At 44.0% G+C, this 26573-nt stretch overlaps 1 protein-coding gene across 2 annotated transcripts in view; it reads right to left on the bottom strand.

The window, feature by feature from the left end:
* Window positions 1-448: 448 nt before the first annotated feature.
* The window catches only part of LOC144101764 (AP-4 complex accessory subunit Tepsin-like), a 349149-nt gene continuing 323024 nt past the window's right edge, over window positions 449-26573 (bottom strand). Inside the window, exon 13 of one of the 2 annotated variants that reach the window (XR_013308057.1) lies at window positions 449-2353. The gene's annotated coding sequence lies outside the window, so the exon portion shown is untranslated. Of the gene's footprint in view, window positions 2354-20241; window positions 22234-26573 lie in introns of those variants that run through there. The other variant, XR_013308058.1, reaches the window with a different exon arrangement.

Here is a 26573-nt window from a genome sequence, read left to right as displayed (position 1 = left end):
TTACTGTTTCTTTATAGCCTTCTGCAAGTCGCAGAAGGTTTGTTGTTTATCTTCCTGTTTCTTTATAGCATTCTGCAAGTCACAGAACATTTGTAGTTTTTGTTACTGCACCTTTTTACCCTCTTCAGGAAACACACTTCTTTCAGTGTTGCCAGAGCATATTGTTTTGTTAACTGCAAAACAGTATTCAAACATGAAATCTTTCTTTTTCGTGTAAGTTGCTGTCATCGCAGCAGTTAGTGTCCGAGTCGCAATGTGGCACGATGTGAAGATTTTGCTGCACCTAGCAGTGTAGATGAAGACTGCACCGCTGTTGTACTAGCATATTCAGACTGCAGACTATCGTGCAGACTTGGAAGAGAAGAATTGCAGCCCTGTATTTAATGAAATTAGAATCGTTTCACCTTGTACCATCATCCGTGGTGCGCAGTATCAGTGCTGAAATTCATTCCATAAATTTATTGTCCACAGACCACAGTGTCAATGTTATTGGTCAGATACTTCACGAACACAGCATAGATGACGAAGCATCTGGCAAGGTTTTCTCTGCATTAAGGAATGAAGAAACCCCTTTTACATACAAGGGCATGTCAGTGTCTCCTTCAGACAAGGAGCGCCTCAAAATTAAAGAATGGTCGCAAATCAAACTAGTAGCTACTGGCATAGGTTAAAAAGGAACACTTGTCATAGGTCACCTAACTAGAATGCTGTTGTCTGGATGCCAACAGGATAGCTACCAAAATGTGTTCCAAAGGGCACCAGGGAACTCCGCTGTTCTTTTAGATTCTTGTCTCTTTATGGTGTTTTAAACTGAAATTAAATGAGAACGCCTTAGAGCACAAGTCACAATGGAATGGTTTTTCACCCCTGTGGGGCCGCACGCGCACCATAAAGGTTACCTTTTGTTCAAAGGCCATGGGGAACAGCTGGCACTAGAAAGGCTTCTCACCAGTGTGGATGCGGACGTGTCTTACCAAAGTATGTTTTCTAGAAAAGGCACTGCCGCAAGAGCTGGAATGGTATGGACGATCACCTGTATCGGTGCGCAGTTGTCTGACCAGGCTGTTCCTTGTTGCGAACACGCTATCGCAGTAACTGCAATGATACGGACGATCGCCTCTGTGGGTGCAAATATGAGCTACGAAGTCAGACCTCTTCTGGAAAATCTTGCCGCAGTGGGTGCACTGTTGAATCTGCTTGCCTGTGGGCTTGTCCTGGTGATTAATCACACTGGTACTAATAATGGCTGGCACACATTGGTTGACAGGGCACTTTTCATCAGGTGCATTTTGTCCAGGAAACACTTCAACTTTTCAATCTGCCAAGAACGATCCTGCATTTCAAAACCACAGCACTTTCATCAAAACCTCAGGCCCAAGATGCTACAGTTTCCTTACAACTAAGGAACAAAAGCCATATTTAGTATGCAGAGTCTGGGCCCTTCAGTCGAGAACTGTCTAGTGGAAGTAAATCTTCAAACTTTTTGGATTTATGTAAGGGACATGGCAACATAGGAAAGAAATAATTCCCACCAACTTTAAGGACGATTTTTAAAAATTACACGTGAAAATGAGGACACTACAGTTCATTCCGCAAACAGACACGTGCTGTTACCACAAACCGAAAAATGGAATGGACTTCAAGGCTTGAAACTCATGTAGCAACAGATACTGTTTAGCCAGCTAGTGTCAGCAGTGTTATACACATAAAAAATATCATCAGACTTCTATGTGTACTTTGAATTAGCAACCAATTATGGCTTTCACTCAAGAGCAGGTAAAAAACAGAATAGGTTAAAGTTCAAAGAATATCTGGCTAAAAAAGTAAAGCTGTTGCTTTGGTAGAGATACTTCAACATAAGGTCTCAGACATGAATAAGGCAAAAACAAGATACAGCAGAGAAAATAAACAAAATAATGAGAAATGCACTCGCAAGGCACTGTAACAACAAAGACAAGTAAATAGTCCCTTTAGCACCAGAAGAGAGATTAAGAATTGCCCACCAATGGTACATTTATCCAATGGCTACAAATAAGTAGTCATATATTGCACAGAATGTATTTTACCAAATGATAACAAGGTGTCCTGTATACTCATACCCTTCTTTATGCTTATACCATGTTGCCCCAAGGTATCTTCAACAATAACCCTCATCGATGCTGCAAGTATCTGTGCTTTTGATGGATGGGGCATTATGCACACCATTTCGTCCATGGACACCAGGCACTAAGGTCTATAAACAAGTTAATGCACAGGCTATGAACATCAGGACAAAGCATCTGTAAAGGTGAGGATTTATATTGAAGGCTTCTTCCAGTGGTAGCATGTATTCCTTTGGCTTGTCAATATTAGCCTGCAAAATTAACAGAGAAAAGCAGTGTAAGTGAATAAAAACTGCAATGCCATAAACAGCGATGCTTAAGTTCTTTCTGTATAAATGACTGCACGTTGGACAACGCACAAAAAGTACTCGGCACCATCCATTAGTTACAGAGAAAAAACGATATGAAAGAATGTGGACAAGAAAAAATACCAGCAGGCATCATGCTTATGATACAACTACTTAGCTTATACTATGGCAGGAAATCAATGCCTAGTGCAGCCCTAGGCTGCAGCTCACTTATAGAGGTCAGTGGCTGTAGCTCTGGACTTGGGAGATGGGAAGCAGTGGGCCTTGGCTTATGCCAAAACATGGTGATAGTTTCGAATAATTTCGATCACATGAGGTTCTTTAATGCGCTCTGACACCGCATACCACATGGGTGTGCTTGCATCTAACTTCCGTCGAAATGAAGTGACCGTTGCCAGGATTTCATTTGACAAGATTGCACTCAGCAGCCAAACGAAAAAGCCATTGAGCCAGTACAGCAGTTTGCATGAATATCCATGTTTCACATGTTGCCAGGTTGCTGCTGCTATTTTTTCACTTGTGAGGAAAGCGTTTCTGGTCTTGGAATGAAATAGCTACCAGATGTTGCATACACATTTGTAGATTTGCATGCACTGGAATGTTTAGCTCAGGTGTGTTCATGAAAAACAAAACTCCTCCCGAGCACGGGAGCTGGCTACAATCAAGGACATTTTTTGTAGCTCTTGGCTGCGCCGAGCTACATGTTGATTGCAGTTATCGCTAAACATGGTTGACAAGACAATGAAATAACCACAGTTTCATTACATATGCGGAAAATTGCATTATGTTGCATTTCAGGAGGTCTTATGTCTCCTGATTTCCTAGAAGCTGTTTCACCATTTGGAAGTTCACTCTCCAAAGCAAGACCTGGTAGCATTCCAAGCATATTCTGAGTGCCTCCGATGCTCTATAGAAAGATCTGTATATTTATGCAATGGATTGGGTCTAGTAGTAAGCATATCTGCTTCCTCTAGTGCTGCATACAGCTCTGAGCAGACAAAGGAGTTGACAGGTACCATTTACTTGATCTGCGTTTTCAACTTGCCATTAAAGTGTGTCAAAGGCCCAACAATGTGAAATTTTATGGGGCGATAATTTTCAAGAGAAGTGAGTAGCGCTTTCCACTCTAGCTGGTCCTGTGGAAGGAATGCAATTGTCATGGGCAAGTATCTCTCGTGCAAGTATCGCTAATGTCTCAGTTTCCACTATTGTGACAAAAGCAAAGCACCAATTGGCTCATCCTATGAAACGAAAAGTTTTCCAGACACAAGTACAAGGCTGACGTGACATGCAAGTTTAATACACTTGGCATACCACGCCATCTCTAATCAGGTAAGTACTTGTGCAATGAAAATACGTCGCAGCAAAACTCATCCAAACAATATTATTAAAACCATACCAATAACACAGACAAATGACCACATCTGTTTTCGGTGTGAATCTTAGTGTGAACAGGAGATCCCGCCTCAAAAAACAACACATAGTTAACGTGATGACAAGAAGGATATAAAGTGAATCATTTGAAAATATTCTGCAGAAAACTGAATATACCCAGTATGTCAGGCAAGCATTACCAGATATTTTTTTTTCAGGGGTTAAATTTCTGCACAGTAATAATCTGGCACTGAAAGAGAAGAAATTCGCCAAGTATTTAGGAAATTCGGAAACATAACTCAAACTTTGTGAAGCAGAAATGGGAGACGCTAAAATATACAAAAATGGTGAAGTATAAAGTGCCTCAGTAGCGATCTGGTATCTATCTCTCTGTATCCTCTTTCTTATCCATCTGCTACAGAATACAATAAAAAATCACCCCAAAACACACCTTAACCCTTCGACACGTTATGTGCACAACAGCACATAAAGCAAACTCACAGCTTTTTCCGAGAGTGGGATGCATCTAGTAGCCTTTCTCAGTTTTGAGGTGAACTTCACACTCCTTCATAATGCAAATACGCTAGATTTTTTTATGCGATACAGTGAATGCAGTAAATATCTTGTGAAACAGTGAGCTGTGTAGAATATCATCCGCTATACTCGTCAAAAATATTTTGCCACCATTTTTAGCATAACTTTTTGTCTGAATTTCAAATGTAATGCCCACCTACAACAAACAGCCAGTACGTCAAGACCACTTTTTGGCAGCAGGTGTAACAAAATACTCATGGTAAGCAACCAAGAACACACAGGAAGAAATAAAATGGAATCTGAAAGCACACTGAGAGACTTCTCGCTGCAGTGGAGTAATATTTGGTTTTTGGTGGAATGGAAATGGCGCAGTATCTGTCTCATATATCGTTGGACACCTGAACCGCGCCGTAAGGGAAGGGATAAAGGAGGGAGTGAAAGAAGATAGGAACGAATAGGTCCGTAGTGGAGGGCTCCGGAATATTTTCGACCACCTGGGGATCTTTAACGTGCACTGACATCGCACAGTGCACGTTAAAGATCCCCAGGTGGTCGAAATTGAGCGTTCCTATAAGCACAACAACTGCACAGCCTATGATGAGTCAAAACAATGCAGCAAAACAGACTTCAGTGAAGGCCACCATGCTATGATGAAGACAGTTGTTGCAGAGCTAGAGGACCTTGAAGAAAATGGATTTATTGTTGGAAGTGATAACTTCAAGTGTGCCTTGGCTGCTATCCTGGGTGACAATTTGGGAAACCTTTGAATTAAGTCAAGGTGGTTTTGTCGATACTATGAGGTTATGAAATAGGACTTTCTGAACAACGCTCACGTGATGAGCATAACTGTATGAGCATGGCCGAACACGGTTGCTATGAATTAGGAAAAAGAGTGAAATTTGACTCTGTAGTCCTTTCATGTGACGTCTGGGCTGCCACCATGTATGTGTTGCTCATAACATTTTAGAAGGGAATGCTCCTTTGATATGTCACTAATTGTGAAGCACCTTGTTCATAAACAAATGGTTTACAGTTGCTCAGCTAAATGAGCGATTGAAGAATATCTCTCTCAGCCGGTGGGATGCTAAAAGCAGGTCAGCAACTCTTATGAATAACAACAGCTGTAAAGTGCGTGGGCAAGCAGTTCAATGTTAAAATATAATACTATTATACTTATGTCTCTTCCAAGCTTCGTATTACGTTGAGTACCTCAGGGTTCTTATAGGTAAATACAACACTGAAAGTGTTAGACTTTTTGCAGCAGTGCCTCTGAGACCCAAACATCATTTTTTTAGCCATTACCCCGATCTCTATTGTAGTTTCGGTCCATTGGTCCACTCGTCAACATTGCAACTTGAAGGTAAGCAATCATACATACTTCAGGCGCATTATCCGAGCCTCAGAGAATTTTAGGAATATTACACTTTCAATGGCGAGCAAGCGTGCAATGCTTCAAGCATATCATAGTGCAGGAAATGTTATCCCTGAGGACTTAGTGCAAGAAAAGTGATTTGCATTGCAATCAGAGATCATAGATGCCAGGATAGTTCGTGCACTTCGCTCTCAATTCCCAGCACCAGAGTCAGCAGAACTAAGCCTTCAATTGTCCTACAAGGATACAATGTATGAAGCTCGCTCTCTTATCTTGTAATGTGTGGGTGGGTGTTTGAAGGGAGTGAAGATTAGCTGTTGTGTATTCGTTGAACGAAGCATTTCTTTCATTGGTGCACCTTGCACAATCAAAGAATGAGGTGGCAAAGACCATAAGGTGGTAACCTTCGCAAGCAAGTATCTGGTGTTTGTGAAACATGAATAGCTTGTTCACAGGAGTTCACTGAATGTGTATGCTAGTGCCTCTAGGAATGTCCCGACTCTTAATCATGATGTTGAATTTCTTCATTATGTGTGGAAGGAATGTTTTTTGAATACATAATAAACTTGGAGGATTTAAGAAGTGCCACAGAGCACTGAGATTTTGCACTTTCAGGGTTTCCCGGCCCATTTCATAACACGTGTTAGTTATTCTTTAGCTTCAATAGAATAAAAAAACTAGATTTTTGTGCATGCTTTTGCACTACAATTTTTCACAAAGAATGTAGAAAAACAGTATAATCTGCAAATAGCTTTTTCTTGTGCAGCAGCCAGCTAATGCAAAACCTTGCAATAGTACTGGAAACCTTTTCTTCAACCCTGTGATGAATTGTTATCCTGTTTTGGGCACATACTTTAAAGAAACGAAGTTACAACTTGAATATTCTTTTCTTTACCAGGGCATGGAATTTGTGACATCAGCAATACGAAGATTTACAGTCGGCGAACTCGGTTTGTTTTGCGGCCATTCTGAAGCTGCCATGTGTGAAAAATCGAGATTTCTTTCCCAATTTCCCACTCCTTAGTAAGTTCGACAGCTGGCCATGCATGTTGTTTTCCTTGTGAATGATGCTTCCTTCTTACTCTTCAGGGCATCACCTGTTCGAGGTAATCGAAGAAGCCCTTGCTGTGATTTCAAAACACCACCTGCTCAACCCAGACAAGCCGCTAACAGCAGCACCAGACTTGGAAGGAAGGGGCCAACCCTTACCCTCGTTTCTACTGATTACAGCACCATTAAGGCTGGTTTGTGAGGATGGAACGGCGTACACATTCGAACAAGATGCTCCATCTATACAACCCTCGTATAAACTGGGATCGGAACGAGATGGCCAAACAGCCTAATAGACAGGAAGGACTGCCGAGATAGTGACCGGCGTGGCCTGCAGCTGTTGTTCGATGGCCCGCTCGCTCCTCTCCGAGTGAAGGGGACGCGGAGAGGAGCGAGGGGTGCGGTACCATGACCAGCACTCAGCACGCTAACGAAGGGGAAAAGCGGCTTGTCTCCCTCTCGTTAAGCCCCGGCAGCTGTAAAGATGGCCATACCGTGACCCCGACGACCGCAGCTTATAAAGCGATTCATTAAGCGTGGTGGAGAGAAACCACCTCTGCCGTAGGCTATGAGATGTAGACTGAGTGTTTTTGTGCCCCAGTTTTGACACAGGAAAATTGCATGTATGGACGTATCAAACATGGTCGAGATACCAACGGCTTGTTGCTATGTGAAGCGGAAAGTTGTTGGAATTGTTGAACTTTCATGGTGTAAAAATTAGCTCTAAGTAAACACGAAATGCGGACAGCACCGCGCAGACAAGCGCTTAGTGCTCGATCATTTCATCGCGCTATTTTTTGCATGAAGAGGCTTGATGCTAAACAGGCGGCATTGTAGCTAAGGCCTTACAAAGAGAAAAGTACATGCATTTGAAAGTGGTCTGAAGAGCTTTCTTCCAAAGGGCCTCTGGTGTCCTTTTGCATAGTGCAAGTCAAGCAGCAGGTAATCTAGTTGACAAGCAGGCTTGTTTATTGGCGCGTGATTAGTTGGCCAATCGTGAGCGAACCTTGGAGAGCCTCTGTGCATTTCTCGAACAGATACAAGCTAGGACGATTAACAGCTGGGCGCCCCACCCCAGCTGTTGTGTGCGAAGTGTTGTGCGCATGTATTTATTTTTATCTTTTCCTCCTGAGCTGTACATGTGCACAACCTAGACAACTTTATTGTTACCCTTTGTAACTAGTGTATATCTGACCACTCCCTATGTCCTTTCTTGCTTTATCAATTTCATTTCACTTCTTCATACTACGTGCTATCCTTTATTTCCGCTGCCCCAGCTCAGGCGCCGCCGCCACAGTGTTGGCAGATGCCGGGCCTAGAAAAACTCTTAACTTTTATTTTTATTATTTTTTAATAAACACTTTACTACTACTTTTTGGTGGGACTGGGGTGCTACGGGGCTTGGGCCAGAGGCAGCGCAGCAAAAAACGCGTGCTTTTTGCAATAAACTAAGTATAAACTAAGTATCCATGTGCTGTGATTAAACTATCATTTGCGTGTGTGTAACAGTACCGAGACTATTCTGGTGATCTGTTATGAAGATATTGTACATATTTGTTATTTCATGCATTCTCTTGTTATTGTTTTACTGCTGCCTGTCATCGCCGTGCCAAGCCGCTATGGGAGATGGGAGCTTTGTCAAGCCGCGTGCGCGGCTTTTTTTCCTTTCTCCTCAGCCATTGTACATGACTGAAATAAATGCAAAATGAAATGAAATGAAATGAAATGAAGTGGCTGTGATGCAGCTTTCTGTGTGACAAAGTCGGCGCCGTCGATAGAAGGGTCGTATATATACGGTATTGAACTGTGGATTCACGCTTCATGTCCAGTGAAGTTTTACGCAATGCTATGTGTGCTGCATTCACACAATTGCTTCACGTGAGCGCTGATATTCTGTTTTTTTTACACTGTCTCCTCTTGCACACCGAAACAGGAACTTTGGCAGGCTTAGCAGAGTCAATGCACCCTTTGTGTGATAAGGTCAAGAATGCCGCAGTCAGAAGGAACGTATGTAAGCATATTGTCAACTATATGCACTCATGCTTCATGTCCAGTGAAGTGTAACGCAATTTTAAGCGCTTTATATTTGCGTAACTGGCCCACGTGAATGCTGATGATATTCTTTCTCGCGTATTTATTCCTCATTCTTGCTAACGATTAAATAAGGAGCACATGTGCAGGAAAAAATTATGAATTAGTGTTTTGAAGTGTGCAAGGATGCCAAAGGTAACGACACAGAATCATGCTCGGAAGAAAGTGCGCCTTGAAGTAGAAGGCATGCTCGAATCGATGTCAGTTCCCCCAGACGCTATCAGCGACTGCTCTTCACATTAACGGCATTCACGAGGTGCATTAAATGACAGTAAAAGTTCAAGACACTTCTCATGAACAATCCATATTGGAAATGCATGTCCCGAGGACTACGGCAATTGCTTTAGGCCATGGCACAGTTGTGGCAATAGTTTCTTGTGACAGTAATGTTGACAGATTTTGGGACTTCTTGGAAGCTCTAGAGCAGTTTGCTTTTGGGACGCTCCAGAGCAGTTTGTTCAAGGGACGGCCTACGCAAGCGCTGAAAGTTTTTCTGTCCGTTCGCACCGTTCGCTAACATCGCTACTGGGTATTCTAAGTCACACCACTGTTTTCGAGACCTTCCAAAGGTTGCACGAAGTTTGCTGAAAACCTCTCGTAAGTCAGCTATGCAGCAGGTGTTGTACCTCTTGATCCAGGATTTTACTGCCATTACGGTCTAGAAAAGGGGTTAAAAAATGTTCTGCTTAGCTCTGGCTGCGCTGCACCACTTGTTTTGCTAGGCTTTAACATAGATGGGCTTCCCTTGTCTAAAAGCTCGAAGCAACAACTTTGGCCAATACAATGCCATGTGTATACCTTGGACTTGGCTGTTGGTAAACAACAGCCATTTATTGTTGGGGCATTTGTGGGCCCCACAAAACCAGGTTGTGTCGACTGGTTTTTAAGGCCTTTTGTGAATGAGCCCAAGGAAATTCTAGAAAAAGGCATTTCACTTCTCATTAGCACTGTAAAGATTGAGATCAGTAACATTATCTGTGATGCGCCAGCTCGCTCATTCATCTTCAAAACAAAAGGGCAAAGCAGTTACTATGAATGCCCTAAGTGCACAGCAGAGGGTGGCTTTGATGAGTTTTTTTTTCATTGACGGCAGGAGTGCTCAGAACAGGTAAGTCATTCCGCCTGCAGACAGATGAGGACCATCGTCAAAGAGTTTCCATTTTGACCGAACTACCCATTGACTATGTAAAGCGTGTGCCTCTTGATCCAATGCACCTGTAGTGTACTTAGGTGTAACAAGGAAACTTGTAAACATTTGGTTTTCTGGTCCACTTCCCATTCGAATTAGTCCAAAAGATCATGAAATTGTATTGAAACAGAGTATGTCTCTTGAAAAGCATGTGCCAGAGGAGTTTGTGCGCCGTCCAAGGGCACTTGATGAAAAGGATAGGTGGAAGCCCACAGAGTTACGGCTCCTTCTGCTTCTGAACCAGTTCATACATCCTGGATCTGTAACATCAGGTAGTGGAACAGAAGTACAAGTAATTTAGTGGAACAGAAGTACAAGTAATTCCATGGGCAGAGTTGACTCGTTTTTTTTTCCTCTAGTGTTCTGCCCCATTACGTCATGCTCTTGACTGTTGCAGCAGAAGTCCTGTTTACAAATTCCTCATGGATGGATGGATGGATGGATACGGCTGAACCCTTTACATCGGGCGGTGGCTCAAGCCACCTAGCCATGTCTTGTGAAATTTTACTCCTGTCTTGCTTTTAGCCACCAATCAGATAACCTTCGCTTGGTTACTTCTAACCTCTTAAAATCCACTTTCCCTTCACTATCCCTAAACCCCAATGCCTTGGGTAAGTCAGCCCCGCTGCCTTCCACTGTAGGGTGAAGCCCTTTACAGAAAAGTATCAAGTGTTCAGCCGTTTCCTCCTCCTCTCCGCACGCAATGCACAAAGTGTCTATCTCCTGGTACCTGACTCTATACTTCTTAGTCCGCAAAACTCCAGTCCTGGCCTCAAACAACAAAGAACTTCCCCTACAATTATCATAGATATTTTCTTTGACAATTTCCTGTTTAAAGGTCCGGTATGTTTCTAGTGCCGATTTCGTCAGCATCCCTGTTTTCCACAAAGCTCTCTCTGTTCCTTTAACCTTTTTCTTAACCGATAATTGCTGATTTGCCCCCTTACTGCTGTCCAGATATTTGCTTGTCAATTTTCTAGTTCGCTTTCTCCATTTCGTGTCAACATTCTTCATATACAGGTATCTGAAAACTTTCCTAGCCCACCGCTTTTCCTCCATCCTTCTCAATCGTTCCTCAAATGCTATCTTACTGCTAGCCTCTCTGCTCTCGAAAGACGCCCATCCCATATCACCCTGTACCCCCTGATTTGGTGTATTGCCATGTGCTCCCAAAGCTAACCTCCCTACTCCCCGTTGCCTAATTTCCAGCCTTGCTTGAACATCTGGCCTCATACACAGGACCGCATTCCCGAAGGTCAGGCTAGGGACCATCACCCCTTTCCAGATCCCTCTTACCACCTCATACCTATTGTAATTCCACAGTGCCCTATTTTTCATGACAGCTGCATTCCTACTAGCTTTATTCATTACATATTTTTCATGCTCTGTCAGATACTCAACACTGTTATTTATCCACACCCCAAGATACTTGTACTCATTCACTACCTTTAGCACGAACTCCTGTATTCTATGCTCGCCGCCCTCTTCATTAAATGTCATGACTGCAGATTTTTCCTTACTATACTTGAAGCCTAATCTATCTCCCTCTGTACTGCATATGTCTAACAACTTCTGCAGGTCTTCCTTGTTGTCAGCCATTATCACTATATCGTCCGCATATATTAGTCCCGGTAATGTCTGTTTAATCAATTCCCCTTGCTTGAAAAAAGATAGGTTGAAACCTAGTCCGCTCCCCTCTAGCTTGGCCTCCAAACCTTGCAGGTACAACATGAACAACAAAGGGGACAGAGGACATCCTTGTCTAAGCCCCCGTTGTATCTCTACAGGCCCTGATACATTTTTTTCCCATTTTATGAGCACTCTGTTACCTCTATATATATCTTTTAAAAGATTAATTACTCCATTTTCCACATCCAATGTGCCCAATATGTCCCACAAATGCTCCTGAGTAACGTTGTCATAGGCTCCCCTAATATCCAGAAATGCTAGCAATAAGGGCCTATGTTCCTTTTCCGCAATTTCTATACACTGTGTCAATGAAAATAGATTGTCCTCCAACCTCCTTTGTTTCCGGAACCCATTCTGTAGTTCCCCTAGCACCCCCTCGTTCTCCACCCAAGCCTGCAGTCTATCCTTTATAATTTGCATCACCACCCTGTAAACCACAGACGTCACTGTTATGGGGCGATAGTTACTTACGTCTGCTTTGTCCCCCTTTCCCTTATATATCATGTTCATTCTACTTAATCGCCATTCATCGGGGACTTTCTCATCCACTATCATTTTGTTCACTACCTGTATTAATGTTTGCTTGGAGTTTGGTCCTAACTTCTTTATCAACATAATCGGGATACCATCTGGTCCTGTTGATGTGCCACTAGGAACCTTCTTCTCTGCCCTTTCCCACTCTCCTTGCTCAAGTGAAGCTATTGCTGTAACCGGTCTATCCTCCTTCGATAAATTATGTACCACGTGCTTTGCTGAAAATTTTTCCGTCATCCTTGTTCCTATGTGTTTTATTGCTTCATCCCCTTCTAGTCGAATACCCTCATCTGTAACAATAAACCTTTGTTCTAGCCTAGTTTTATTACTCATTGCATTTAGATGTTTCCAGAATTTTTGGGCTGCTTTTCTATCCTTTTTATTTACTTTTGACATCCATTGGGCACCCTTTCTTCTAATTTTCTCATTAATCAAATAGGATGCGTCCCTTCTACACTTTATGAAGGTATCCCATTTTCTGTCTACTTCGGGTTTTGGTTCCCCCCTCTTCTTGGAATATCTGTGTTCCCTGGATGCTTCCTTGCGCTTTTCTATTGCCCTCTTGACCTCCTCATCCCACCAACTCTTGGGTTTGCATCTTTTCCCTTTTAGCTTTACTCCCACCTTAGCTAGCTCTAGCTCCAGTAATTGAGTTAATTTGGTATAAGTCCATTCTGTTTCACTATCCTCAAAAATTACTTTCTCGATTTGTTTGGCTGCTACTTCCAATTGCTTTTCTGAGTAAAAATTTCCCCCTGATTGTTTATCTTGATTCAGTCCTACATTGCTTTTTCTTCTGAAGCTCAACTTGATACGCTTGTGGTCACTACCTAGACTTCTGGAACCATCTTCATCTATGCTCATTACCCCTAATCTGTTATACATCCTCTGTGACATTAGTGCATAATCTATCGTCGAGTGCAGACTCCCCGCCTCCCATGTTATGAGCCCTTCACACTTCTCGGTGCTGTTGCATACAACTAAATCATGCCTGTCACACATGTCCTGCAGCATGCTTCCTGTCGAATCCGTGTACCCATCCAGGTCTTCTATGTGTGCATTCATGTCGCCTAATATAATTATCTCGCCCTGTCCTCCTAGCTCATCAATGTCGCTTGCAATACATTCTAATATTTTCCTGTTTTCCTCTTTGGCATTAACCCCTGTCCACAGGTATACAAAGCCAAGGAGTGTTTGCTTGCCTGCCACTGTTCCTTTTAGCCATAAATGTTCCCTGCATCCCAGTCTAACCCTTTGAAAATTCATACTTTTATGAATGAATGCCCCAATTCCACCTCCCTTTCTGCTGCCCTCTGTTCTATTGCAATATTCCCATGCGTAGTCTGGGTTACAGGGTGGTTGCTCCATGTCTCTAAGATGTGTTTCCGCTAAACCATATACCATTAATTCCTCCTGTCTTAACTGTTCTTCTATTTCCTCCCATTTCAGTCTATTCCTGCCACCTTGCATGTTAATGAAACCTATATCTGAATTAACTTGGCCCTGGCGCTTGCGTCTCTTTCTTCCCCTATGGTTCCATTGTCCGTTTGATCTTAATTCTTCCTTCTCTACACTGGTTCCTTCAGAGCTCTGGGTCCCCCCAAAAAAGCTGTTGCCTGGCGACCTATCCTACTACCCACCTTCTTGCCAGTGGCACCACCGTAGTGGATGCCATCCTGTGCAAAAGGGTGGGGCCTAACCTCGTACACTTCCCTGTTGACCTCCATCACCTCGTATCTTAGTCGTCGACTCAATAGCCTAATTACCCGATTAGTCTCCACGACCCTCCTTTCCGTTTCGCGAGCCTGCCTCTGGACCTCTGGGATTGTGCATATGGTCACATGCACACTCTCAGAGGCCTCTCTAAGCCTACGCATCCCCACCTCCAACTGCGTCTCAAGATTCTGGCTCCTCCCCTGCAGTACATCATTGAGACCAGCATGGATGACCACAAGGTGTTCGCCATCCATGCTACCCACCACCACCTCCCGGGCTCTGGCCATTGCATCCACCATGCACTTTCCCGACTGAGCCTCCACCTGCACCCGCCTGTCTGCCTTCACTGCCGTCAGAACGCCTCCCTCAACCCTCGCTACATTCGAGTCCCCGACCACCAGAACTCTCCTGTGCCCCAAACGTTCGCTTCCTAATTCCATCTGTTGGCCTCCGGATCGCTCTAGCTGACTCTCCTGCCGCTGTACGCTATTGTCGCGAGTTTCCATGCCCGCTTTAACCTTTTTCATTTCGTTCGCATTTTTCTCACTCAATGCTCGCTGCACTACAGCACTGTACGATCGACGAGCCTCGTCCTCCACCTGACACTTCTCCGAACTGGGGTGCCCAGCTGGCCGCGACCTGAGCGCTTCAACCTGTTTTTCTAGCTGGGTCCGCTTTTCCCGCTCTTCTTTAATCTCGCCCACCATTCGCTTCAACAGGGCGGCATTATTCTCCTCCTTTTTAATCAAATCGGCGACCTGAGCTTCCAGCTTAATCCGATCCTCTCGTTCGACCTGCCGGTCCGCATTAAGTGCATTAAACCCAGCTTCCCATTCCCCTTTTAACGCATGAACGGCGTCCCCAAACCGCTTGCACATCTTACACACGAAGCTAGCCTCACCCGCCTCGGCTAAGCTCCCGAACCCTGTCTCATCTAAGTAACACCAACGGTCGCACTCCTGGCACTGTACTAACTCCCCGTCCTTGTCCTCCTTAACTTTCCTAGCTTGCCGACCCATCGTCCGGCCGACTACGCCTTGTGAAAGCCCGCCAAAATTCCTATGCGTAAAAACCCGCCAAGAATATTGTAGCCGACTACAATGAAGGAAGCCTTGTCAACAAAGGTCTCCTGGTATTGTCATGCTGGCCACAAAGCTTCTGTGTGAGGTTATTCGAGAGCTTTGTTCACTGCCTAGATTGACCGCGCCATGCAGCTGCAATGCTGCTGCTGCACAGCATGCTGTTAGAAGATGGTTTGTTATCGCCACGCATGCCTTTAAGAATGGATTAGTGACTACAAATTTTTTTGTTGCCCTGTGGAACACATGCAAGTACATAACACAGAACATGCGTATTTAGTGCATTTTTTTAGAGAAAAAGATTGTCCTGATGTTTGGTTACCTTGTCAATATAACTCTATCCAAAAGCATGATTCTTAAACCAGGGTGGTGCAGCTTCATTCAAAGCACAGAGCAGAATGCACAGTGAAACTGGATGTTGACAAAATTTACCCCTTTCTGTGAAAAAATTAATAACTCTCAGTGCTTCGGCTGAGTTTGCTTCTGTTCTTGAATTTATTTTACAATTTATTCCTTTCTATCTATGAGATAGTGTTACTCAGTGTTCTGCTCTTATTGACCTTTCGTCTCCTGCTTAATTTTTGTGCTGGGAATGTGAATGTGGGAGGGAATGCAGGTATAAATATATATATATGTATGTGCATATATAGGGATATGTAGGGAATGTTTTTTAATTTGTGGTGTTTATTGCTTAAAGATAATTGATTAGAAAAGCACAAGTAGAAAGAACTGAATGCCGCCTGTGGGAACTTAAACTCAGGACCTCCAAATTACGTGTCCGGTGCTCTACCAACTGAGCTACAGCGATGGCAGTCAGATCTTTTTCCTTTTGCGGGTACTTAAGTTCATGCATGACCTAGCCTTGAGAGTGTTCACCAGTGCCACCCTCGTTTGTGAGCAGCGGACACAGTACGTCCTGTATTATGGCGAGTATGACGTGCAAAGTCATCGAACGGCGAGGGCAGACGCTATGTGAGAACACTCTTATGCTTACAATGGCATCAAGGCTGTCAGAACTGTGCCCCTGGTTTATATAGTGTGCTTGGATTGTACCTAATAATTTTGGTAGCCAGTGCTTGGGCAGCAACTCCTTGTGATACTCCTTGCACTGTAATGTCTCTATACATGAGAAGCCAACCAGATGATTGTTGTTTGTTTCTTTTGTCTATTGTTGTTTGTTTCATTCGTCCATTGTTGTTTGTTTCATTTGCCTCCAGGCTGAGGATGCTAAACTGTCAAATGTGGTTGAAGATAGACTCAACAGTTGGTGAGCCACATTCAACTATGAGAGCTTTCTTGCTGCTCACCTGAACTCTTTGATTGCTCTCTAGGTTTGGTATGACCAGTTTTTAGAAATTTAGCACCATGACAGTATTGGGCAGAAGATGCAGGACATTTAGGTGCATGTTTGTCTTTTTTACTCTACATTGGTGTGCAAAGTATTTAAGTTCAGGATTGTGGTATCTATTATGTGGGCGGTAGCAGTTTCAGAGTGCCAGTGACAGTTGACGTCATCTTCAAACAGGGGGTGCTACATAGTAGCACACGCTTAAACAGAGCCTTTAATGCTGGACAGAATTTTTTTACAGTTTCTCTGGGAAAAGTGAAAGCAGTATTGATGATGTAGGACCGCAATGAAGACCGCGCAGTATGCATGCCGCGACACATGTTCCTGGCACCCTTCCATTCACTGTAATCAAGTTTTGCCTCCATAGATGTTGGTTGTCAAGATTCTGACATATCCCTAATGTTAGTTGGCGTGGTCTGGCGAGTGTAAGTCATTTTTTCCTTCCTTGTATTCCACTTGAGTGCATAATGAAACTGCTTTAAGCCATGTAAAGAGTCCTTAGCACTGTAGACACTTTCAGGAAAAAAAACATTCTCTTAAAAGGAATAACTGTGCCCACGCTGCTTCTTGCAACTGGAGTAGTTTCCCATGAAATAGAATAAGACGAAGTGAGGCCATTTGTTGTATTCCCGCAGTCGAGTGTTCGTCATAAGTGGGCTTGACTGAAATGTTTTTGGTGCTCATATTCGGTGTGACCAACAGTAGATTTCGTATAAACTCATTACTTAGGTGCACTCCTCTGTGCAAGTTGGTGAAAAGAAGAAAACTGTTAGTCTACGCTTCTACAAAGTGCTCCTGACATTTACTTGTAAGAAAATATGCTGATTTGACATATAGTGACATGTTAACACATCCCTTGCTATGCTGCTCAAACAGTGATGCGGCTTGCGGTCGCAAGTGTATCCAAATAAACAGGTAAAAGACTCCATAAACTTAGAAATAACATCGAATTAACGAGGTTTCACTCTGTCTTCCATACAGTGTCTTGGGACATCTGCACAGGCAGACCCCGATGTACACCTCTCAAAAGCTGCTCATGTCCTTAAGACAGCCGGATGCAACTGTGCTGCCTTTATATATTGCCGGGGTAATTGGTGAATGAATGAACTATGAAAGCTGCGTTCCAGTGTGCTCGAGACCATAACCACTCTTAACATTCACGTGCATCCAAGACTGAGGTGGGCTTTTACCCGTCACAGCAATAGCTGTTTGTTTGCAACGTTCTCAACTGGCTTTTCCCATTCTGTGGTCACGTTTCGTGTGAAATAAGCGCAACATTTTCTCTGGACTAGATTATTCACGTGTGAATGATTGGTTCATATGCAGCTTTTGAACATACATGTCAGCATCATATATCGCAGGGGCACCGGTGGCGGCAGGCTACCTGGTCTGCTGTTCGCGTCGTCCAATTGGTCGGGCCAGTGAGCGCGGGGGGCGTCGGGAGGCCATACTGCCATCATGTTGCGACCCCTGCCAGTTGCAGGTATGTCCACTGTCGTTAGTCAACTGCTGTGACGTTACAGGCAATTGCAAAGCTTGCAGCTTGATGGTAATGAAGGGTTCTTGATCGAACATCAGGGTCATGTGCAGTGAGATAAGCAACCATCTGATGAACTACGAGACGTTCATGTTTGAGCGTGGGGTACTGTGCCTTCCTTCTTGCAGGAGCAGGCCAGCACAACTCGCCCCCAGCCCACCTCCTGGCTACCGAGCTCCAGTGGGCAGAGAGCCGGGAGGCGGCCTGCAGAGACAGGCCCAGTCTGCAGAGGTGGTAGGTGAACCATTCTATGTGTATGCCTTACAGCTTGTGTACACTGGTGATGACCTCATCTGTGTTTTTGGTAAATTTGGAAGGTGTAGGAGTGCATAAATTAAATTGGAGACTGCAAATGCAGCCTCAGCTTATTTACCTTCTCTTTTCTGGTAGTGTGGTTTCGCCTTCATTGTGCCACACTAATGACTAAACACACATTTTAGTCGTACAAATTTCCCGCTATGCTGAAACTGTCCACTGAGCAGTTGTGTCTTGTGTACTGATTTCATGTGGATGACACCGATACCTCGTTGGCAGGGGCAAGTGATACGACACCACCTGAGCTGCTGCTGGAGGAGCAGCAGCAGCAGCATGCCAAGATAGCCAGTGAGCTCACTTGCCAGTTAGCATACAGGCTGCACGTATCCCTTTTTTGCAAGCTTCCTCAAAAAAAACAGCATATACAGCAGCATCGTACAGTCACAGCACAGTTGTTTTACATTGTGCACAACGGTTTTCTTCACATCCAGCATTGGAACGTTGTGCTAGCTTTCTACCTCTTACAGCGGGAGCTGCGACGAGGCTGATGTGCACATTGAGTACACTGAAACAATATTGCCTTTGTCATATCACTGATTGTAACTGTTTTTATGTACTCTGCTCTCCTCCCCTCAGATATTGCACTGAACAGTTTGTTTATTGCACACTGTGCTGTATTGTATGTATGACAAGTGCACATTCTGTCTGCCTTCCATCCGGCAGGCACCCAGCAGCTGACTGCACTGGCCACACCGCCCTCACCACGAGTTCCGGGTCGTCCGGTGCTGTGGAGGACACAGCGTGATGAGGAGGTGGCTGAACTCCTCTACAAGACTCGGTGCACAGCAGACTCGCTGATGCACGCAACAGGAGGGATGCCGAATTTCAGGCCAGCCTCCTGGAGGTACCTGCTGGTAGCATGCGCCACATTTTGTACAGCAGCCACATACAACATAATGTTGCCATATTCACCTTTCCAAACCTGTGCTTGACCACCTGTTGTGGGACATGGCCCAGCATATTTCATTTCTCTTTCATGTTATCGATGATGTACTGAATCTTGATTTTGCAATCGGCCCTTTTTCTATGTGCAGCACCTTTCCAATCCTGTGCTTAACTCTGTATGACCACCTGTTGTGGGACATGGCCAAGCATATTTCACTTCTCTTTCATGTTATCGATGATGTACTGAATCTTGATTTTGCAATCGACCCTTTTTGTATGTGCAGCACCTCAACGAGGGCTGCTGCCAACAGGCAGCACTTAACAGCCGCTGATCGAACCTGGTGGCAGCAGTGCAGGAGGACACCAGGGAAGTATCTCGGCGCCTGCACGAGCAGCCCGTGGCGATACGTCTTCTTCCTGGTGCTGATTAGCACTACCAGATGCATCCACCAACGCACTATGTTTCCGTCGTCGCCTTTATGCAGCCTTTTTTTTTACAGCCTTCTGCAAGTCACAGTCGCAGAAGGCTTGTAGTTTTTGCTGCTGTTATTTTATACCTTGCTGCAAGGCGCAGCTTTGTAGTCTTTGTTAATGTTTTTATACCCGTCTGCATGTCGCAGGAGGTTTCTGGTTTTTGTTAGTGTTTTTATAGCCTTCTGCAAGTCGCAGAAGGTTTGTAGCTTTTGTTACTTTTTTTACAGCATTCTGCAAGTCGCAGAAGGCTTGCAATTTTTGTTAGTTTTTTATAGCCTTCAGCAAGTCGCAAAAGGTTTGTTGTTTTTCTTCCTGTTTCTTTATAGCATTCTGCAAGTCACAGAAGATTTGCAGTTTTTGTTACTGCACCTTTTTACCCTCTTCAGGAAACACACTTCTTTCGGTGTTGCCAGAGCATATTGTTTTGTTAATTGCAAAACAGTTTTCAAACGTGAAATCTTCGTTAAAGTTGCTGTCATGGCAGCAGTTTGTGTCCAAGTCGCAATGTGGCACGCTGTGAAGATTTTGGTGCACCGAGCAGTGTAGATGAAGACTGCACCGCTGTTGTACTAGCATATTCAGACTGCAGACTATCGTGCAGACTTGGAAGAGAAGAATTGCAGCCCTGTATTTAATGAAATTAGAATCGTTTCACCTTGTACCATCATCCGTGGTGCGCAGTATCAGTGCTGAAATTCATTCCATAAATTTATTGTCCACAGACCACAGTGTCAATGTTATTGGTCAGATACTTCACGAACACAGCATAGATGACGAAGCATCTGGCAAGGTTTTCTCTGCATTAAAGAATGAAGAAACCCCTTTCACATACAAGGGCATGTCAGTGTCTCCTTCAGGCAAGGAGCGCGTCAACATTAAAGAATGGTCGCAAATCAAACTAGTAGCTACTGGCATAGGTTAAAAAGGAACACTTGTCATAGGTCATCTCGCTAGCATGCTGTTGTCTGGTTGCCAACAGGATAGCTACCAAAATGTGTTCCAAAGGGCACCAGGGAACTCTGCTGTCCCTTTAGATTCTGGTCTCTTTATGGTTTTTTAAACTGAAATTAAATGAGAACGCCTTAGAGCACAAGTCACAATGGAATGGTTTTTCACCCCTGTGGGACCGCACGTGCACCATAAGGGTTACCTTTTGTTCAAAGGCCATGGGGCACAGCTGGCACTAGAAAGGCTTGTCACCAGTGTGGATGCGGACATGTCTTACCAAAGTATGTTTTCTAGAAAAGGCACTGCCACAAAAGCTGGAATGGTATGGACGATCACCTGTATGGGTGCGAAGGTGTCTGACCAGGCTGTTCCTTGTTGCGAACACGCTATCGCAGTAACTGCAATGATACGGACGATCGCCTGTGTGGGTGCGAATATGCACTACGAGGTCAAATCTCTTCTGGAAAATCTTGCCGCAGTGGGTGCACTGGTGAATCTGCTTGCCTGTGGGCTTGTCCTGGTGATTAATCACACTGGTACTAATAATGGCTGGCACACATTGGTTGACAGGGCTCTTTTCATCAGGTGCATTTTGTCCAGGAAACACTTCAACTTTTCAATCTGCCAAGAACGATCCGGCATTTCAAAACCAGAGCACTTTCATCAAAACCTCAGGCCCAAGATGCTACAGCTTGCTTACAACTAAGGAACAAAAGCCATATTTAGTATGCAGAGTCTGGGCCCTTCAGTTGAGAACTGTCTAGTGGAAGTAAATCTTCAAACTTTTTGGATTTATGTAAGGAACATGGCAACATAGGAAAGAAATAATTCCCAGCAACTTTAAGGGCGATTTTTGAAAATTACACGTGCAGATGAGAACGCTACATTCATTCCGCAGACACGTGCTGTTACCACAAACTGAAAAATGGAATAAACTTCAAGGCTTGAAACTCATGTAGCAACAGATACTGTTTAGCCAGCTAGTGTCAGCAGTGTTATACACATAAAAAATATCATCAAACTTCTATGTGTACTTTGAATTAGCAACCAATTATGGCTTTCACTCAAGAGCAGGTAAAACAGAATAGGTTAAAGTTCAAAGAATATCTGGTTGAAAAGTAAAGCTGTTGCTGTAGCTGCGATAGAGATACTTCATCATAAAGTCACGGACATGAACAAAGCAAAAACAAGATACAGCAGAGAAAATAAACAAAATAATGAGAAATGCACTCGCATGGCACTGTAACAACAAACACAAGTAAATAGTCCCTTTAGCACCAGAAGAGAGATTAGGAATGGCCCACCAATGGCACATTTATCCAATGGCTACTTAAACACCTTGCTCCATGAAAATCTTGAAAAATTGAAGGAAAAAAAATTCTGCTTGCACTATGCTCTACCAAATGATAACAAGGTGCCCTGTATACTCATACCCTTCATTATGCTTATACCATGTTGCCCCATGGTAGCTTCAACAATAACCCTCATCGATGCTGCAAGTATCTGTGCTTTTGATGAATGGGGCATTATGCACACCATTTTGTACATGGACACCAGGCACTAAGGTCTATAAACAAGTTAATGCACAGGCTATGAACAATCAAGCCAAAGCATCTTTGAAGGCGAGGATTTATATTGAAGGCTTCTTCCTGTGGTAACATGTATTCCTTTGGCTTGTCAATATTAGCCTGCAAAATTAACAGAGAAAAGCAGTGTAAGTGAATAAAAACTGCAATGCCATAAACAGCAATGCTTAAGTTCTTTCTGTATAAATGACTGCACATTGGACAACACACAAAAATTACTCGGCACCATCCATTAGTTACAGAGAAAAAACGATATGAAAGAATGTGGACAAGAAAAAATACCAGCAGGCATCATGCTTATGATACAACTACTTAGCTTATACTATGGCAGGAAAGCAATGCCTAGTGCAGCCCTAGGCTGCAGCTCACTTATAGAGGTCAGTGGCTGTAGCTCTGGACTTGGGAGATGGGAAGCAGTGGGCCTTGGCTTATGCCAAAACATGGTGATAGTTTCGAATAATTTCGATCACATGAGGTTCTTTAATGCGCTCTGACACCGCATACCACATGGGTGTGCTTGCATCTAACTTCCGTCGAAATGAAGTGACCGTTGCCAGGATTTTGGTAGCCAGTGCTTGGGCAGCAACCCCTTGTGGTACTCCTTGCACTGTAATGTCTCTATACATGAGAAGCCAACGAGATGATTGTTGTTTGTTTCATTTGTCTATTGTTGTTTGCTTCATTAGTCTATTGTTGTTTGTTTCATTTGCCTCCAGGCTGAGGATGCTAAACTGTCAAATGTGGTTGAAGATAGACTCAACAGTTGGTGAGCCACATTCAACTATGAGAGCTTTCTTGCTGCTCACCTGAACTCTTTGATTGCTCTCCAGGTATGGTATGACCAGTTTTTAGAAATTTAGCACCATGACAGTATTGGGCAGAAGATGCAGGACATTTAGGTGCATGTTTGTCTTTTTTACTCTACATTGGTGTGCAAAGTATTTAAGTTCAGGATTGTGCTATCTATTATGTGGGCGGTAGCAGTTTCAGAGTGCCAGTGACAGTTTTTTGTCATCTGCAAACAGGGGGTGCTACATAGTAGCACACGCTTAAACAGAGCCTTCAATGCTGGACAGATTTAAATATAACTCCAGTCAAGTTTTTTCATGGGAAAGCCATGTTGGCCGTAATTGTTTACGATAAAAGAATTTTTTTTACAGTTTCTCTGGGAAAAGTGAAAGCAGTATTGATGATGTAGGACCGCAATGAAGACCGCGCAGTATGCATGCCGCGACACATGTTCCTGGCACCCTTCCATTCACTGTAATCAAGTTTTGCCTCCATAGATGTTTGTTGTCAAGATTCTGACATATCCCTAATGTTAGTTGGCGTGGTCTGGCGAGTGTAAGTCATTTTTTCCTTCCTTGTATTCCACTTGAGTGCATAATGAAACTGCTTTAAGCCAGCTTGTGTAGAAACCACGAATTATTCACTGAAATGCCGTTTGCATATATGTGATACCTGCACAATGATGGCTCATTGTGGTGATATCCTTAGAAACGAGACTTGTGTAAGGAGTCCTTAGCACTGTAGACACTTTCAGGAAAAAAAAATTCTCTTAAAAGGAATAACTGTGCCCACGCTGCTTCTTGCAACTGGAGTAGTTTCCCATGAAATAGAATAAGACGAAGTGAGGCCATTTGGTGTATTCCCGCAGACGAGTGTTCGTCATAAGTGGGCTTGACTAAAATGTTTTTGGTGCTCATATTCGGTGTGACCAACAGTAGATTTCGTATAAACTCATTACTTAGGTGCACTCCTCTGTGCAAGTTGGTGAAAAGAAGAAAACTGTTAGTCTACGTTTCTACAAAGTGCTCCTGACATTTACTTGTAAGAAAAATGGCTTGCTTTGATTTGGAAAAGTTGTACACCAAACGATATGCTGATTTGACATAATGTGACATGTTAACACATCCCTTGCTATGCTGCTCAAACAGTGATGCGGCCGGCGGTCGCAAGTGTATCCAAATAAACAGGTAAAAGACTCCATAGACTTAGAAATAACATCGAATTAACGAGGTTTCACTCTGTCTTCCATACAGTGTCTTGGGACATCTGCACAGGCAGACCCCGATGTACACCTCTCAAAAGCTGCTCATGTCCTTAAACAGCCAGATGCAACTGTGCTGCCTTTATATATTGCCGGAGTAATCGGTGAATGAATGAACTATGAAAGCTGCGTTCCAGTGTGCTCGAGACCAGTGATAAACCAACCACTCTTAACATTCACGTGCATCCAGGACTGAGGTGGGCTTTTACCCGTCACAGCAATAGCTGTTTGTTTGCAACGTTCTCAACTGGCTTTTTCCATTCTGTGGTCACGTTTCGTGTGAAATAAGCGCAACATTTTCTCCGGACTAGATTATTCACGTGTGAATGATTGGTTCATATGCAGCTTTTGAACATACATGTCAGCATCATATATCGCAGGGGCACCGGTGGCGGCAGGCTACCTGGTCTGCTGTCCGCGTCGTCCAATTGGTCGGGCCAGTGAGCGCGGGGGGCGTCGGGAGGCCATACTGCCAGCAGGTCGCGACCCCCGTCAGCTGCAGGTATGTCCACTGTCGTTAGTCAACTGCTGTGTCGTTACAGGCAATTGCAAAGCTTGCAGCTTTGATGGTAATGAAGGGTTCTTGATCGAACATCAGGGTCATGTGCAGTGAGATAAGCAACCATCTGATGAACTACGAGACGTTCATGTTTGAACATGTAGTACTGTGCCTTCCTTCTTGCAGGAGCAGGCCAGCACAACTCGCCCCAAGCCCACCTCGTGGCTACCGAGCTCCAGTGGGCAGCGAGCCGGGAGGCAGCCTACAAAGACAGGCCCAGTCTCCAGGTGGTAGGTGAACCATTCTATGTGTATGCCTTACAGCTTATGTACACTGGTGATGACCTCATCTGTGTTTTTGCTAAATTTAGAAGGTGTAGGAGTGCACAAATTGGAGACTGCAAATGCAGCCTCAGCTTCTTTACCTTCTCTTTTCTGGTAGTGTGATTTTGCCTTCATTGTGCCACACTAATGACTAAACAAAAGCATCTAACACTTTCACATGATAAAATAATAAATAGAACACATACTGGCGTCATGGAAAAAACCCACGTTCTAGAAAGTTCCATGCTTTCGCATTCCTCTACGTAAGCAGACTTAAGTGCCCTCAGAATTTTCTGAAGCCAGCCAGTGGCTATATTCCTTTTTCATTAAAGATGCGGCAAATCCAAGAAAAAATAAAGGTTTCTTTTCATCAATCCGCCCGTGCAACTATAATGCAATTGTAAATGCGAATATATTTGATGCGTGACAGGGTTTGCGACTAATATATACACCCAGTGTCAATACTTTATGGACCTTTGGTTGTGAGAAACTGAATTTTCTTGTGACCACATTATGCAGTCCAAGGTGGAAGACGTACTACCCATGTTCTTATGTGGAAACACTGCACTGTTTTCAGTCATTTTCAGGCTGCATGCTCAGGCCATAAGAAAATGTTTTTCATGGCTGTAACCTTGATGCTGGCTGTGCAAAGCTTTGCTTGATACTTCAGTGGTTGTCGCACGGTAGAGGGAGATGCACAGTAGTTAGGTACATGAACAAGAGAAGGTCTTGCGTTCCACAAGATTTCTGCCTACTTAGACTAGCGTTGCACTCATATGCTGTCAAGCGGCATTTTCCTGTGTTTGTTTTAGGTATGAATAGTGTACCTCTGTCTTGTTCTTTCAGGAAGAGTGGCGCTGTATTAGCATGTGGACGGCTGCTCCTGGATCAAGATATGAAATCGGCACTCCAGTACAACGAGTACGTTGTGTACTCGAGCAGCCAGGCCAAGATCGCCTATCTTGTCAGGGTGAAATTTGACTATGAATTGTACAGCTTACGGTAAACTCGCACACAATGCACAGGATGCACCACACACAACAGAAGCACTTGAGCATGTGGTTCTCACAGTGCCAGCATGCAACATGTCCACAGGTAGTGTTGCAAGCGCCATCGAACCACATGCTTAAGTGGTTTTGCCATGTGTGGTTCAGCCTATACATGCAGTAATTGCATAAGCAGTGACACATGCTCAGAGTTGCAGTCTACGTGTGGCCGGGCCATTTTACGAATGTAATAGCCATGAGGGAAAAGGTAACTGCCATGACATTAGGTTCAGCTAAACACACATTTTATTAGTCGTACAGATTTCCTGCTGTGCTGAAAATGTCCACTGTGCAGTTCTGTCTTGTGTAATGATTTCATGTGAATGACACCGATACCTCGTCGGCAGGGGAAAGTGATACGACACCACCTGAGCTGCTGCTGGAGGAGGAGCAGCAGCAGCAGCATGCCGAGATAGCCAGTGAGCTCACCTGCCAGTTAGCATACAGGCTGCACGTAACCCTTTTTTGCAAGCTTCCTCAAAAAACAGCATATACAGCAGCATCGTACAGTCACAGCACAGTTG

Source organism: Amblyomma americanum, chromosome 8, assembly GCF_052857255.1.
Source record: "Amblyomma americanum isolate KBUSLIRL-KWMA chromosome 8, ASM5285725v1, whole genome shotgun sequence".
Classification (NCBI taxonomy): domain Eukaryota; kingdom Metazoa; phylum Arthropoda; class Arachnida; order Ixodida; family Ixodidae; genus Amblyomma; species Amblyomma americanum.
The sequence above is the reverse complement of the archived record's forward strand: the minus strand, read 5'-3'. Positions and strand labels throughout refer to the sequence as shown.